Here is a 14888-nt window from a genome sequence, read left to right on the forward strand (position 1 = left end):
TTTTGAGGCCCTTGAGGTCTAGAAGGGCCCGTATATGGCTTTTTATTTGGCTGATTATTGTTCTGAAAGTGCTGTCTCTTGCGCTGAACCTCCAAATCGATGTCCCTCAAAGATTGCTAAGACTAGAAAGCATAAGCAGTGGCGGTAGCATAATCCAATGGACGCATCATCATAACATTGTTTCGAAGGGTAGGTCGTAGGCCATCCATGAAATGCCTAAGCTTCACTGCAGGATCCAAGGAAATGAGGGGTACAAAATGATAACCCCTATGAAACTTCTTCACAAATTCAGCAACAGTCGAGTCTCCCTGGCGAAGGGTCATAAACTCCCTCATCCGTCATTCTCTAACATCGGCAGTAAAGTATTTTTCATAGAATATTTCCTTGAAACGAGCCCAAGTAATAGTAGCAAGATCAATACCAGGCTCAGCTCCCTCCCACCATAAGGAAGCGTCATCCCTCAACAGATAAGTGGTACACCTCACACGGTCCGCATCCCTCATATACAGATTATGAAAGTGTACCTCGAGTGAACGAATCCAACTTTCAGCAGCAAAGGGATCGGTGGTGCCAGAAAATTCCTTTGGCCCTAGCCTCCGAAACTGATCATATATGTCGTGCTGTGGCCTAGGTGCCTGCTGTAACTGCTGCTGCTGCTGCATCTGCAGTAACTACTGCTGCTGCTGCATCTGCAGTAACTACTGCTGCTGCATCTGCTGTAACTGATGCTGTAACTATTGCTATTGTAACTGTTGCTGCTGTAACTGCTGCTCGAAGAAACGAGCCATCCCCTCTAGCGCACGAGTAGCAGCATCCCCTGGAGGAGGAGGTGGTGTTGGTGGTGCATTTCCTTGATGGTTCACACTGTTCTCGGCTTGATTCTCATTAATAGGGGCACATCTAGAAGGCATTTTATCTGAAAGTTTTCCAAATTCCAACTTAACCAACATGCATTTTAAATTTAAGTTTTCTAATCATGTGACATATCCTTATCCATTTAGCAATTTAAGCATGCAAAGCATATATACTCAAAAACCTAGTAACATGTAACGTAAACATATTACTCATGTTGTCATGCAGGTAACATCATACTGAATCATATAAAGCATGTAAAAACTTACAAATTTGAGGCTTGACGACTGATCTTTCTGGCGCTGATGGTGGCACAACCCTTTACAGGACCTTAGCTCTGATACCAACTGTAACGTCTGCCTTTCTTTTGCTTAAAAAATACTAGAATTTTTTTTTTTATTTTTTTAAAACACATGACACGGCCGAACCCTTTAAATCCATGAAAATATTTTCATAAAATATTTTGCTCCATTGTAACAATGAACCAACCAACTAGTATTTGAAAAATCAAGTGAAATAGTCAAAACATATAAGCGTCAAATGTTTTACCAAACCTAATAAGCAATAAACGTGAAAAGTAACACCCTCTCAAAAACCACTCAAAAGCATAAGTAAATGGTCCTAAAAATCTTTTAACGTAAATCGTAATCATAAGTCAAAAGTCATGAGTGCGGAAAAGTAGAAGCACTGGTCCTCGGGTTTTGTGCACCGACAGTCCAGCAAAATCAACCATCAAGACCTCCCGTAAAATTAACATCATCATTACCTGCATCCATCACACCTAGTGAGTCTAAAGACTGAACATACCATCATCTTGATATCAAATAATACGTATAAAACCACATGCACCAGTGAAAATACTATTATGTAAAAATAACATTTTCATGACCTGCATAACATGAACCTTAATCTTTTCCTTTTTCTCAAAACATAACATAAAACCTTTTATCATTATCATAACATTTTCTTTTTCTTTTGTTGAATTCAGATCGTTAATTGTGACTTTCCTCAAACCTCAAAAAGTTGATGGATCCATTGACATGAAACCGCAGTACTCGGTGGCGGGGGACACCAGCAACACTCTCACCGGTCAACTGGGCCATGGCCTATCCTTATCTAAAGAAAATACGATCTTCGGGCTCCTACTAGGGCTTTTTCCCATAAATGGGTTCCCTCTGGGGCCTTTTCCCTCACGATATTCCCATTCTTACCTTAAACCTCATAACCTCAATAGTCACAATTACTTCACTTCCTTCAATGTTTTACATTCTCATTATTTTATAAAAATCATGGATAACATATCATTTTTGTTTTTGAACCCAGGCATGCAACATGTCTTTTAAATATCTTCCTTAAATCATCGAAATCCATGGACATTTAAAAATTCATAATTTAGCATGTAACAATTCATTAAATTTTAAATAATCATATTAGCATATAAAACAACATTCAGAGCACTGCCATGACATTTTCTAATTATTAGGTGTAATAATCATATTAGCATATAAAACAACATTCAGAGCACTGCCATGACATTTTCTAATTATTAGGTGTAAAATGGCCGTTTTACCCCTAGACATAAAATTTCACACTTTTGACTTTTTCTTAATTTCATTGACTCTAGCATGTCCCAAATAATTATTTTAGCCTAAATTAAAATTCCCATAATTTTTTTAGCTTAAATACTAGACTTTTTAATTAATTCCTAATTAGTCGTTTTGAAGGGGTTTTAAATCCCGAAAATTCCAAACTTTAATATAAAATTCTTAAATTCTAAACTTAGACTTTTTATATTATTTTAGCCCTCGAGAACTACGACTTGACCCCCTTGAGCCGTTTTTTGAATTATTTTTCCAATTAAAACCCTAACTTGACCTCTAAGTTTCGACCCCGAGCCATGGTCCGATTTTCACGAGCCACGCCCAAGCCATGCTGGACCAAACCCTGACCAACACCCTTATGCACCCTACTGGACCCTAGGCCACCAAGGAAACTGAATCTAAATAAAAAACGAAGCCCCAACACCAGCTGTGAGCATGGCTGAGAACTCATCTATGGACAAGGACTCTTGTTTACACTTCCTAGACTCTAGCCGACTTAGCCACCCTTGGACCAACCTGTTGTACGCTCACCTAGGACCCTAAGAACGCACCCTAGCCCAGCCTGAAGTCCCCAAACCGAGCCAAGCTTCCTGTGCGAGCCGCTGAACCCTACGCATCCTCCTTTGCTTCTTGGGTAGGAGTCCTATGTGTGTATGATGCAGGTGATATAAATAACTATGATATTGGAGGTCTTGACGAGTGACTTGTTGGACTGTCGGTGCACATAACCCGAGGACCAGCGCTTCTATTTCCGCATTTAAGTTTATGATTTTAAGTTAAAGATTTTTACGACATTTTTTTATGCTTTTGGGAGATTTTGAGAGATTTTGTATGGGCTACACTTTTCAAATAATCCTTAAAAATACAGTTTTATGCATAATGAAAATAAATTCCTTTTTAACATATAATCATGTATGTCACATAATCAATTAAGCAATTAAAATCAATTAATTAGCCATTTTTCATATTTCCTAGATTTGCATGCAGTTGGATTACGTCGTCTTTATTTTAGACCTTACATACAGACTGAGCATCAACAGTTTTCCCGGCTATTCACATATACATATTCCAGATCAACTCGAGAAAAAGTCCGAAAATCTTATCGGCCATCCAGAGACGGTGGTCTTTCACACAAGAATCAACCGTCTCCTCCATTGACTGACATGAGACATACATCTATGCATAGGGATCATACATTTCTTGCAGATATGTATGAAGTTCGTTTGACAATTTCGGAGGATAAAATTGCGATGATGTAAAAGGACCAAGCCGTAGGATTTTCTCACATCATGGATGTATTGAAACATATTCAAACAGATATCTCGATCTTGAAAGATATGTTTGGGAGATTGCTTTCAGTGAATTCCTATGTTGGTAAGTTTTATCGATATTTATAAGATTTTTAACTATCTTGTTAGCTTAAAAAATGGCAAAATTGTATGTATTATTCTCTCAGATTATGGAAAGACATCAAGGAGAACACATGAAGAGACGCCATTTATGAGAACGGAGGTGATAGATCCAAATACACCACTTGTGAGCGATCCGTCTTTGACTCGTACTTTTGAAAAGACTTCGAGCTATAAGTTAAAATTGTTCACCGTTGAGGAAGAACTTATGACAGATGAGGAACTGCGTCAACTTCTTATAAATGATATGATGTCTATGTCTTTTGAGAAGATAGTTAGAATGCTCGCCAATAGATCGTGGGCTCGAGTAAGCGCTGAGATTAATTCTTGCACGCAAAATACAAAGATATCTGGGCTGTACTCGTTTTACGATTGAAAGTGGTTTCTTGAATTGGGGACACCTGCTTGTTGGTTAAATGTGACCGTAAGTTTTTTCTAATTTTTTTTTGTTTATTATATTGAGTTAGTAAATAACATATTTCACTTAATCACTTTAAGCATATTCAAGAATCTTGTCGAGGCTTACTTGAATTAAAAAAGACGTACTCACATTTGATATCACAGAACGTGTCATTGGACGTCGATTTTCATCAACTAGTTTCGAGAGCTTTCAATGAGGGCGAGCAGAATAATATAGAATGTTTGATGCCCCACGTGAGAGCAGAAATTGGTGCGTGGACAGCTGTTTTATGGAATAAAGCCAAAATAATTTTGATACCCTTTTATCATCCAGGACTTTGGGTTTTGTTAAAAGTTCTGTCTAACATTAAGAATATCACAATCATGGATTCAGACCGCAGCGTAGATAGGTCTGGCAAGACATTACTTAAACTTATAAACCTTTATCGCTTATGATTCCACATATCTTAGGTGTAAGTGATGCTTCTGAAAGATTGAGCATAGTAAGGCCAGATAATTTTCCAACTCAAAAAATCAGGTTAAATTTTTTTATTTTAAAAATTATTTTTTAATTATGGTTTGGTGTATTTCAATGTACATTTATGTTTGTTTTTTTTATTGCAGCGGTGAATGTGGAGTTTACGGTTTAGCGGCCGCAGCTTATACAATGTTCATAGAAAATGCCTATCAATTGATCGATGAGAAGATTGAGGAATTTAGGCAATTTTGTTGTTGCATTTGGGGTAAATTGTGGTCATTGGATTAAAACAATTATATGGTATTTTATATTGATTTTGAGTTGAATTTATGTGATCCATTGAAGCGGTTTTGATGAGAGTTTTGTATTTCCAGTACACCTGAATCTATTTTGAACAATGAAAACACTTTACTGAGTAAAGGACGGGGTCGTGAGGGTCGAGCGAAAAAACCCAAAAGGATAGACCCATCGACCCAATTTGAGGTTTTAGGTCGAGCCTAAAGGTTTTGGGTCGAGACAAGCTCGACCCATCGACCCATGGAGGTGGCTCGACCCATTCGACCCTAGCATGAAGGCTCGACCCACTCTCAGTATACGAATAACATGGAGGCTTGACCCATTGAGATACATTAAACATTTAACTCATATGGCTCGAGATACATTTAACATTCAGTCGAGTGAACATGTTGGAATGAAATTTGTTATGAATTTTTTAGGTTCCATTGTTATGAAATTTGTTAAGAATTTTAATCGAGTGGATATTCAACTCACATGGCTAGACTAAAGGATACATTCTTAACAATAGGTTCCACTGTTGTTATGAATTTTTTAACAACGTACTTAAATTATAATATATAATTCATATTAAAATGTTTACATAATTATAAATTTTTTATATACTTACATTCTAATTATTTTTAAAGTCAATTATATATTACAACATGATCAAAACTCGCAATCCCCTGACCCACTCGACCCAAATCGATTCAAACTTGACCCAAACCCTAAACCCTAAACAAAACCCTAAACCAAACCGCAAACTCCACCCACTCGACTCACTCTCCACCCACTCGACCCAAAATCGACCCACTTACCATCCACTCGAACCAAACTTAAAAATCCACCACCAACACATTACAATCTCTGTACACTCGACCCACTCACCACCCACTCGACCCTAACTTAAAAATTCACCACAAACACATTACACATTAATAAAATCGATTATCTTTAAATTCAAACAAATTACATATCATTTAAACATATCTTCTACCAAATTCTACAATAAAAAGAAATCTGTTTTTTTTTCTTCCACGTCTTCTCTCGATCACATGTGGCAATACTAACATATAATCACGTGGCCACTCGTTCTGATTCAGAACAGAATAAATTGGCTCAGTATAGGCTAAGGACCATATCATAACATAACACTAAAAGAAATTCAATATACAACCACACTCAAAAGACAACGGTTTTATCAGAAACCGTTGCCTTTTTTCCTTTTAATAACTGTTTTCGTTAAAACCGTTGTCTTTCTGAATTTTTCTTTTTCAAAAGACAACGGTTTTTTAAAAACCGTTGTCTTTATGGGTCAACGACAACGGTTTTAGCAAACCGTTGTCTATTAGCGTGTTTTTTAAGACATACGACAATGGTTTTAGAAAACCCTTGTCGATTAGCGTGTTTTTGGACAAACAACAATGTTTCATTAAAACCTTTGCTTTATTTAGCGACGGTTTTGCTAAATCCGTCGCTAGATTTAGCGACCGTTTCAATAACCGTCGCTAGTTTTAAATTAGCGACGGTTTTGCTTAAAACCGTCGCTAAATTTAGCGAAAAATTATATTCCGTCGCTATATTTAGCGACGAGTGTAAGTAAAACCGTCGCGTATTTAAAAATAGCGACGGTTATACTAAAACCATCGCTAAATATATAGACAGATTACCACTACCGTCGCTAAATTTAGCGACCGTTTTTAAATACAACTGTCGCTATTTTAAATTTGCGACATTTTATTGAAAACACAGTCGGTAATAGCGACGGTTTAACAAAAAAACGTCGCAAATTGTCTATAAATATCAGTGTTTTCGTTCTATTTTCATTCACACCACTTCACAACACTTAAAATTTTTCTCTCTTATAATATTTTAATTTCGATTTACGATAAATTTTTTTGTTTTTTTTTTTTGATAAATTTTTAAACGTCAATTAAGTTGATGAATAATGTTAGTATTGTCGAATTGTAATTTATTGTAATTTTTTTTAGATTTGTTAAATTATTAAAATTATTTTTTTTTTATTTTACTGAAAACGATAACGACGGAAATGATGAATTAACCGTCGCTAATTAGCGACAGACTTAATGAATAAACCAACCGTCGCTGATTTTAGCGACGGTTGTTTAATGATTTCCGTCGTTAATTGGCGACAATTTTTCAAAAACCGTCGCAAATGAAGCTACAACAACGGTTAAAAACCGTTGTCTTTGAGCGAACCCTTTAACCACAGGGTCTTTAACAACAGTTTTAAAATGACTACGACAACGGTTAAAAATCATTGTCGTTTGGCATTTTTTTTGTAGTGTAATAATATTCTGAGCACAAAGAATAAAAATTAACATCACAGAAGTAACTCGCTGCAATTGCATGAGAACATGGTATTTTGTCAATATCAAATTCTTTACACGTACATCTCTTCGATTCCAAATCCACAATGTCACTGTTGTAGTACTTCGAACATCGAACTCAAGACGGCCCAGCTCATAAACTTGATATCCCCAACCATTATTAAACATTTCAAGCAGAATCGACTCAACAGTTGGATTGAAATTTTTTGTTGAATCGACAGATGCATTTAGATACCTTGAAAACCAAGATGTAGTCAATGTCTGCAAAGAATTTAGTAGTGCAATGACTGGAAGTTTTCTTTCTTCATGCAATCTTACATTCATAGATTCAACATCAATCTTTGTCATAATGTTATACCGAGATCTTGGGCTATATGCTCAAGTCCTTCGATCCAATGAATCACTTTGTTGGAAATTTTCAAGTTCGCAATATTGATTTTGATATTAACAAAACTTGTTAATTTGTGTTACTAATAATCTACCTTAGTGAGCAAAAGATAGGATTTGTCACGAGCTGTTTACATCGCAAACTGAAGACATAACTGATCGCACAAATTGAATCAGTCTAACTGTTACGTCAATTGAGCAGTCCAGCTGATTGTCCAGTTGATAGGTGGTTCAGCAGGAGAACCTCAAAAGCCTGGCCAGCCGAAGGAGTGTTCAACTGATGAAGAAACCCAGCTGATCAGTTCAACTGAACAAGAGTGAAATCAATTCAACTGACGAGTCAATTGATTTCACCAGCTCAACTGAAGATCAGTTCAACTGACTAGTTAGAAGCATCAGTCAGAATCTTTTAGTTGTAGATGAAGACAAACTCTTTCAATAAATTCTAGCTATACAAAAAGGTACAAAGCCATTGTCCAGTTAAAGGACAATAAAGGGACGTTGCATCAGAGCATTAAAGAAGAAAAGTTTTAGAAGGGCAGTCGAAAAGTCGAGACACAAAGTCCAAGAAACGAATTCAAGATGCAACGGATACAATAATTGAGTCTCACTGTACGATCAGTTTTCCCACCTATATAAAGAGAAGATCAGTGATGACTCAATATACAGAGAGATAAAAAAGCTTCAACGCAAAAAAGAGAGAAAAAAAAGGGCACACACATTGCAAATCAGTTTTCAGAAGCAATCAGCTCAGAGAGACACTTCAACGTGTTATCAGCTTAGTATAGAAGCCTATATCCCTCAGTGTGTGAGAACATCCTTATTCATTTTTCACACACAAACACTCTCAACCACTCAAATACAGTCTTGCACAAAGACGCTAAACTTGTGTATGTAGTCTTTGACACATAGACGTTAAAGAAGTGTTGGCTGGAAGGTGCTGCCTTCAGTCGTAGCTAGGAGTTCTGTTTAGACAGTAGTGTAAGTCCTAGCTAAGAGGGTTTGTACAAAGAGTTGTATAAATCAAAGTTCTAGTGGTACCTACCCGTGAAGCTATAAGGGGTTACGTAGGAGCAGTTGAAGTCTCCGAACATCCATAAACATATCTTGTATATTTAACTGTTTAACTGTTGTTTTCAAACTGTTTTGATCAGTTATAGTATCCGTCAGTTCAGTTGTCACCATAACTGAACTGATGAATGTAAAAACTAATCTAACCTTTTTCTGTTATTCAGTTTACATAAGTTAAATGTTTTCTAATAACAGTCTTCTTCACGAAGGATTACTTCGAGTTTTTTAGCTTGGTTTTAAACCAAACTCAATTTAATTCATCGGTGTTAACATTGTTAGAACACGAGCTATTGCACTTCATTGGAAAATATAGTGTTCGAAATGCCTTTGAAGGCATTAGCACACTCGATCCTTCTCATCCAAAAACTTTGCAGCATCGGGATATATTTTCTTAAACTTTTCGTATTGGAATTCAAAGTCGGTTTGCTTATAAATTTTTGCTAAACGCATAAACGTTTCGGTACAATCCTTTTTTCTTCAAAGAATTTTCATATTTTGTGACAAATGCAATACATAATGTCCATGGTGTGCAATTTTGTAAACATCAGCAACTGCAGCAGCAATGATGCCCGGATGTCTGTTTGAGATAATCACCAACTCTTCCTTATCAACCACTAGTTCCAAGAGCTTCATCAAAAACCAACTCCAAGAAGCAATGGATTCTACATCAACAACAGCCCAAGCCAAAGGTATTGATGAAAATATTTATCTTGTGCTGAAGCCACAAGTAAAGTACAATCATACTTTCCTTTCAACTATGTATCATCAATAGATACGACTTTTCTCATGCATCTATATCCTCTTGCAGATGCGCCATATGCTAAAAACAAATACTTGAATCTATTATGCTCATCTACTACTAAATCTATTATACTACCTAGATTCATTCTCTTGAGCATTTCAAATATGAAAGAAGAAGAGCGAAACTTCTTTCTGGACCACCTCTGAAGATATCATGAGCAAGTTATATGTCTTTCAAGGCTTTGTAATAGGTAATGTCAACCCCTTATTCCGCATCATTGTCATAATAGATTTTGGTTGAGGTGTTTTTTGTTGACCCCCGAAAGTTCTCTACCAGCATATCACAAACGACAGAAGAGCTTGCTTGTCGATGCCTTTTATGCATTCCTGTCAAGTCACATTTGTGTGTCTTGTAGTATATACGAATCACAAAATCTGTTGAGTCCTCATGTTTCGAAGTCCAAATTCTCCAGATGCAACTTTTAGTCACACAACGAACCAAATAGATATTTGGGGAAGATTTGACACTCTCAAACTCAAAAGACGAGTTCAAAACAATTTTAGATAACTCTTTCTTCACTTCAGTCTTTCTTGAAAATCTTTGACCAAAAAATAGGTTGGAACCATCGGTGATTGAATATGTATCATTGTTAGCTTGAACATGAATCTCAGTATCATGAGCTACATTGATGTGCGGGATGTAATTTTGTTTCATGACATAATTATCATCCACATGCACTGCATCTATGTCTTCCACATCATTTTCTCGGCTTCCTACATAATTATCTTACATATTTTGAGTTGAACATGGATTATTTATATTTTTCAATACATCATTATTGGTACAATGGTTATTTGAGACAAAAATTCAATCAAACTAATGATCATACATATTTGTTTCATTGCAGACCCAATCATCATTCAAATGAGTCACATTTAAATCCGTAGGAATGATATTTTAGTTTCAACAATATCAAGAGAAAAATATTGAGTTCAAATTCGACATGAAGTACAGGTCTTTCTTTTGCACATCCAAAATATAGGTATGCTTTCAAATCATTATCATCCTCAATATAAAGTGGACGAATAATGCAATGCTTCACATTAGGAAGATAACTTAATCTCAATTTTTCTGTGCCAACTAGATTCATAATTCTGTAAAACTCACTTTCTATATATTCCATAGAATAAATTTCAGAATCCAAAGGAATCGCTGCCCACTTACCACTGGACCATGATGCCATTTAAATATATTATCTTCCTTAATTTACATTCCTCGTTATACTCAAAGACGATAACGGTTGGCATCACCTACAAAAAATTGATAAAACATGTTATTAGATCCAAAATTATATTAGAGACAGATTTTTTATTAAAAAAAAATGCTACTCGAAGGCGTCATTGGAAAGAAATGAGTGCCTAGGCGCTACAAACTATTTCCGCAACGCCTGAATTGGCGAAGCTGAAGTGCCTAGGCACTACTTACCTAGCGCCGCGATGCTATCTCAAAAGATCGTAACAATACGCAACACTCGACCAATGAATTGCAACACATACACATCACTCGACCCATGAATTGCAAACACGTATACACCTCGACCAACACAGCACCTCGACCCACATAGCACACTCGACCCACACATGTTCCATCCACACACATGACCCACACATTAGCAGACATGATTACCCACATCTCAGCACACACGACCATGTTCGACCCACACCGCACTCAACCCACACTACCTGCTCAGCCCACACACTTAGCACACTCAACCGACATCTTACAACACTCGACCCACACACTAAGCACACTCCATCCACCTGCTCGACCAACACACTTCGCACACTCAACCCACACTACCTTGCTCGATCGTAAATACTCGCACTAACTCCACCCACAAAAATTATAACAAAAAACGACCATACCTAAACTTAAACAAATCTAGTTGCTACAACATAGCATTACAAATATATACTTACTTCTCTTACACATCTTCAAATTTTCAAATGATATTTGATTATATTTATTTTTGTTTGTTGTGAAGAACACAACAATAACTAAAACTAAACCATGATATCGGGAGACGAGACCATTTAAAAAATATTTTTTTTAAAAGAGAAATCTAACTAACTAATTAATGAGCTAATTAATGATCTCATCTAACTAACAGAGTCAACTCCCTTTCCTCGATTTAAAAAAGTTAAAATCCCTATTATTTAATTAAATTTTAAATGAATCGTATATTTTTTATTGACCCATGAAAGGGAGTAGAGGGGTAAATGAGGAAAATGTGAGTGTTGGATTTGTTTATTAAAAAAAAGAGCAAATATAATTTACTTTTTTATCTTTTATTTAAATTTATTTAAAATTTATTTTTTTTAATTAGTGTATTTAAATTTTCATTTTAATTTTATATATAATAAAATTTAAAATTTAATTAAATAAAAAAACTTACACGACCTGACCCAACCCCACCCAACTCAATCCAATCTACATCTCACTCCATTCCTTCCCAATCTTCACAATATCTTCTTATCGTTATTCTCAATCCTCATTCGCATTCATTTTAATTTTTTCAATTTTGACAATGAGTCTACAACATATTGATTTGCAAGAAATCTAACCACAGAATCATGAATTGGCAAGAAATCAATTTTTTTTTGAATTTTACCATTTTTTGTGTCATTTCCCGTATTTCGTATTTGAAAATTTACGGAATAATTTAAAATTTTTCTTATTAAAAATAAATAACATGCCTCATTCATAAAAAAAACTTGATAAAAATGTTTAATGTTCAAAATAGCAGCGGAAGTAAATATATCTGTTTAAAAACAACAACTTAAAATAATTCATCGTGATAAAATGAGTTTGCATAAAAATGATAAGTAAACTGAAGCATGAGGTCCTCGGGTTCCTACTACTGCCGACCCCAGCTAACTCACTGGTCCCCGCCCTCGGTGTCGACCTCATCAGTACCTACAACAATCAAGTCTAGTGAGTCTAAAGACTCAGCATGCATATATCGTGAAATAACAAGTAAATATATAATAAAATCGCATGCAACTTAAAAATATTGTGTCATAACGTAAACATGGAAATCGTGTCATGATTAATTATAAATACGGGCATAACTGAAAATCGTACGTAAAAATGTTTGCTCGATAGAGCCCTGTCATAAAATAGCATATCATAATTTTCTGTTGAGAATATGTTCTACGCGAGTGACCCATAACATAACGTAACATAACATGAATCGTGAATCGTCTGATCAGACCTAACCACAGTATACTGGGCGGTAGGGATTATCACAGCCCTTGGACTGGATATCCGTACCCATACATGAACATGAACCGGTCGTAGGTCACCGGGTGAAGTAATAATCCCATAAGCTGCATCCCAAAAGCGTGAAGTGGCCACAAGACATATCGCATATATCTCAAAAATAAACTTTTATATTTTTATGCGCGTAATGTATTAAAATATTTTGTTTTATTATACCGAATGGGTTGGATCATTCCCAGGCTCGCTGCATCCTAATCCTAACATGAGAACATGCAAATAAACTCAACTTGACCAAAACCTCGTAATTGAACCCAAAAACGGAACAATTACGCCCAACGAACTTACTATTCAATCATGGCTTCGTACCAACCCGAACCAACATCGAACCATCATTTAGCCATGATTAAAATACTCTTAAAATACTGGAAAACATGACCATATGGCTGTAATACATGAAAATTGTGCACGGAGGCCAAAATCATGAAACGCTCTTTCGAGAGTCACTTTGGCACATTGCACCGTAAATTCTCGTACGACCTCTAAACTTAACCAAATCACCAACGGCCAAAAACATGACCTTCCCAACTTGATGAGGTACTGTTCAGTTCAAGGCCATAGGCTAAAATCCAACCAAGAACTCGAAACACACCTCTAAACCGAAGGCATAGTTGCTGTTCAGAAAATTACAGCAGCTGCTGTTGCGCTTTCTTGCTTCGTTTTTGAGACTATTGGCCATTGGGGCTTGAACCACCGACCAGAGCCTGTTACCAACATCCTAAGGTATGGCTTGAACCATGGCTAAGGGCCCTAGGCCAGCCACAATCTGAGCAACACCAAAAACAACTCACACACTCTACCCGAGAACACACCTCACACGCGTGAGGTTTCTTGCTGAACTTGTTGTCTTAACTCACTCCAGTGGTCATAAGGTCGACCATGGCGTGATCTAGAAATCACGAGGTATTGTGTGAACCATGGCTAAGGGCTAAAAAGCCAACCAAGATCCACACCAACACCATGACCGAATATACCCACGTAGAAATGAAAGGGGTCGAAGGGTGCTTGTCTTGTTTTGTTTTGAAAACCGAAGAAGCCATGGACCAAGCCTTGAAAGGCCGACTTGGTCACGTCTTAGACAAGCCAAGGAGAGATTCTAACCATGGCTACAGCCCCTAGGGCAGCCAAGATCAGAACACTCACCTTCGACAAGCAAGAATCCGAATTTGAGACTCGAAATGGCAGCTGCTGAAGTTGCTGTCAAAACGCGCTGCTGGGGGGTGAAGGGAGTGAAACCAATGGACTAACACCTTCCTAGCACACCCTATATCATGTCTATAAGCAGCCTTGAGCGCCTGGAACTGACCAACTCCCTGTAATCATCGAAAACACACAAATCCGTGAAGCACAAAGAAGGGCCAAAAATTCTGTGCAGTATTTTCGAAAGTTGTTGACAAAATTTCGATTTTTGCCTCATGATTTATGGAAATAACATTGTTTAAAAATATGTATATGACTTGATTGAAGAGAAAAGAATGATATAGACATGCCTGGAAATCGTCTTGAAAAAAGAACAAACCGATACGACGAACATGGCACGAAAGAGACGGAGTTCCTTTTCTTTTCTACTTTTCTCTCTTCTTTTCTTGCTAGCCTCTCACAATTTTTTTCTCTAGAATGCTCTGAAATTTTTGAAAATGAGGAGAGGGAAATGGCTAGGAGGTGAATGAGGAAGTTGCAAGATAGAAGAGAGGAAATGAATCTTTCTATCCTTGAGTTGATTGCTAGATAGGAATGATATGATATGGTGGGATTGAGGGATGATATCAAGGGATAATGGCCGATTTTTATCATTCAAAAAAGTATAGGAAATTGCTTAATTATTTAATTATTGAAGATTAAATGATGAGGGAATTATCTCCCAAGAAAAGATAAGGAAATGAAATAAAGATGGAGGGTTGCAAAATATTTTAAATTCTATCCAACGAGTGGCCGATTTCTACAAAAAAAAAAAGAAGGGAAAATATTGCTTAAATCATTAAT

At 36.5% G+C, this 14888-nt stretch overlaps 1 long non-coding RNA gene across 1 annotated transcript in view; it reads left to right on the forward strand.

Moving 5' to 3' along the window:
* LOC140986188 (uncharacterized) overlaps positions 1–14888 on the forward strand; it is a 60650-nt gene that overhangs the window by 10858 nt on the left and 34904 nt on the right. The gene's annotated exons all lie outside the window — the stretch shown is intronic.

This window comes from Primulina huaijiensis, chromosome 10, assembly GCF_012295235.1.
Source record: "Primulina huaijiensis isolate GDHJ02 chromosome 10, ASM1229523v2, whole genome shotgun sequence".
NCBI lineage: Eukaryota > Viridiplantae > Streptophyta > Magnoliopsida > Lamiales > Gesneriaceae > Primulina > Primulina huaijiensis.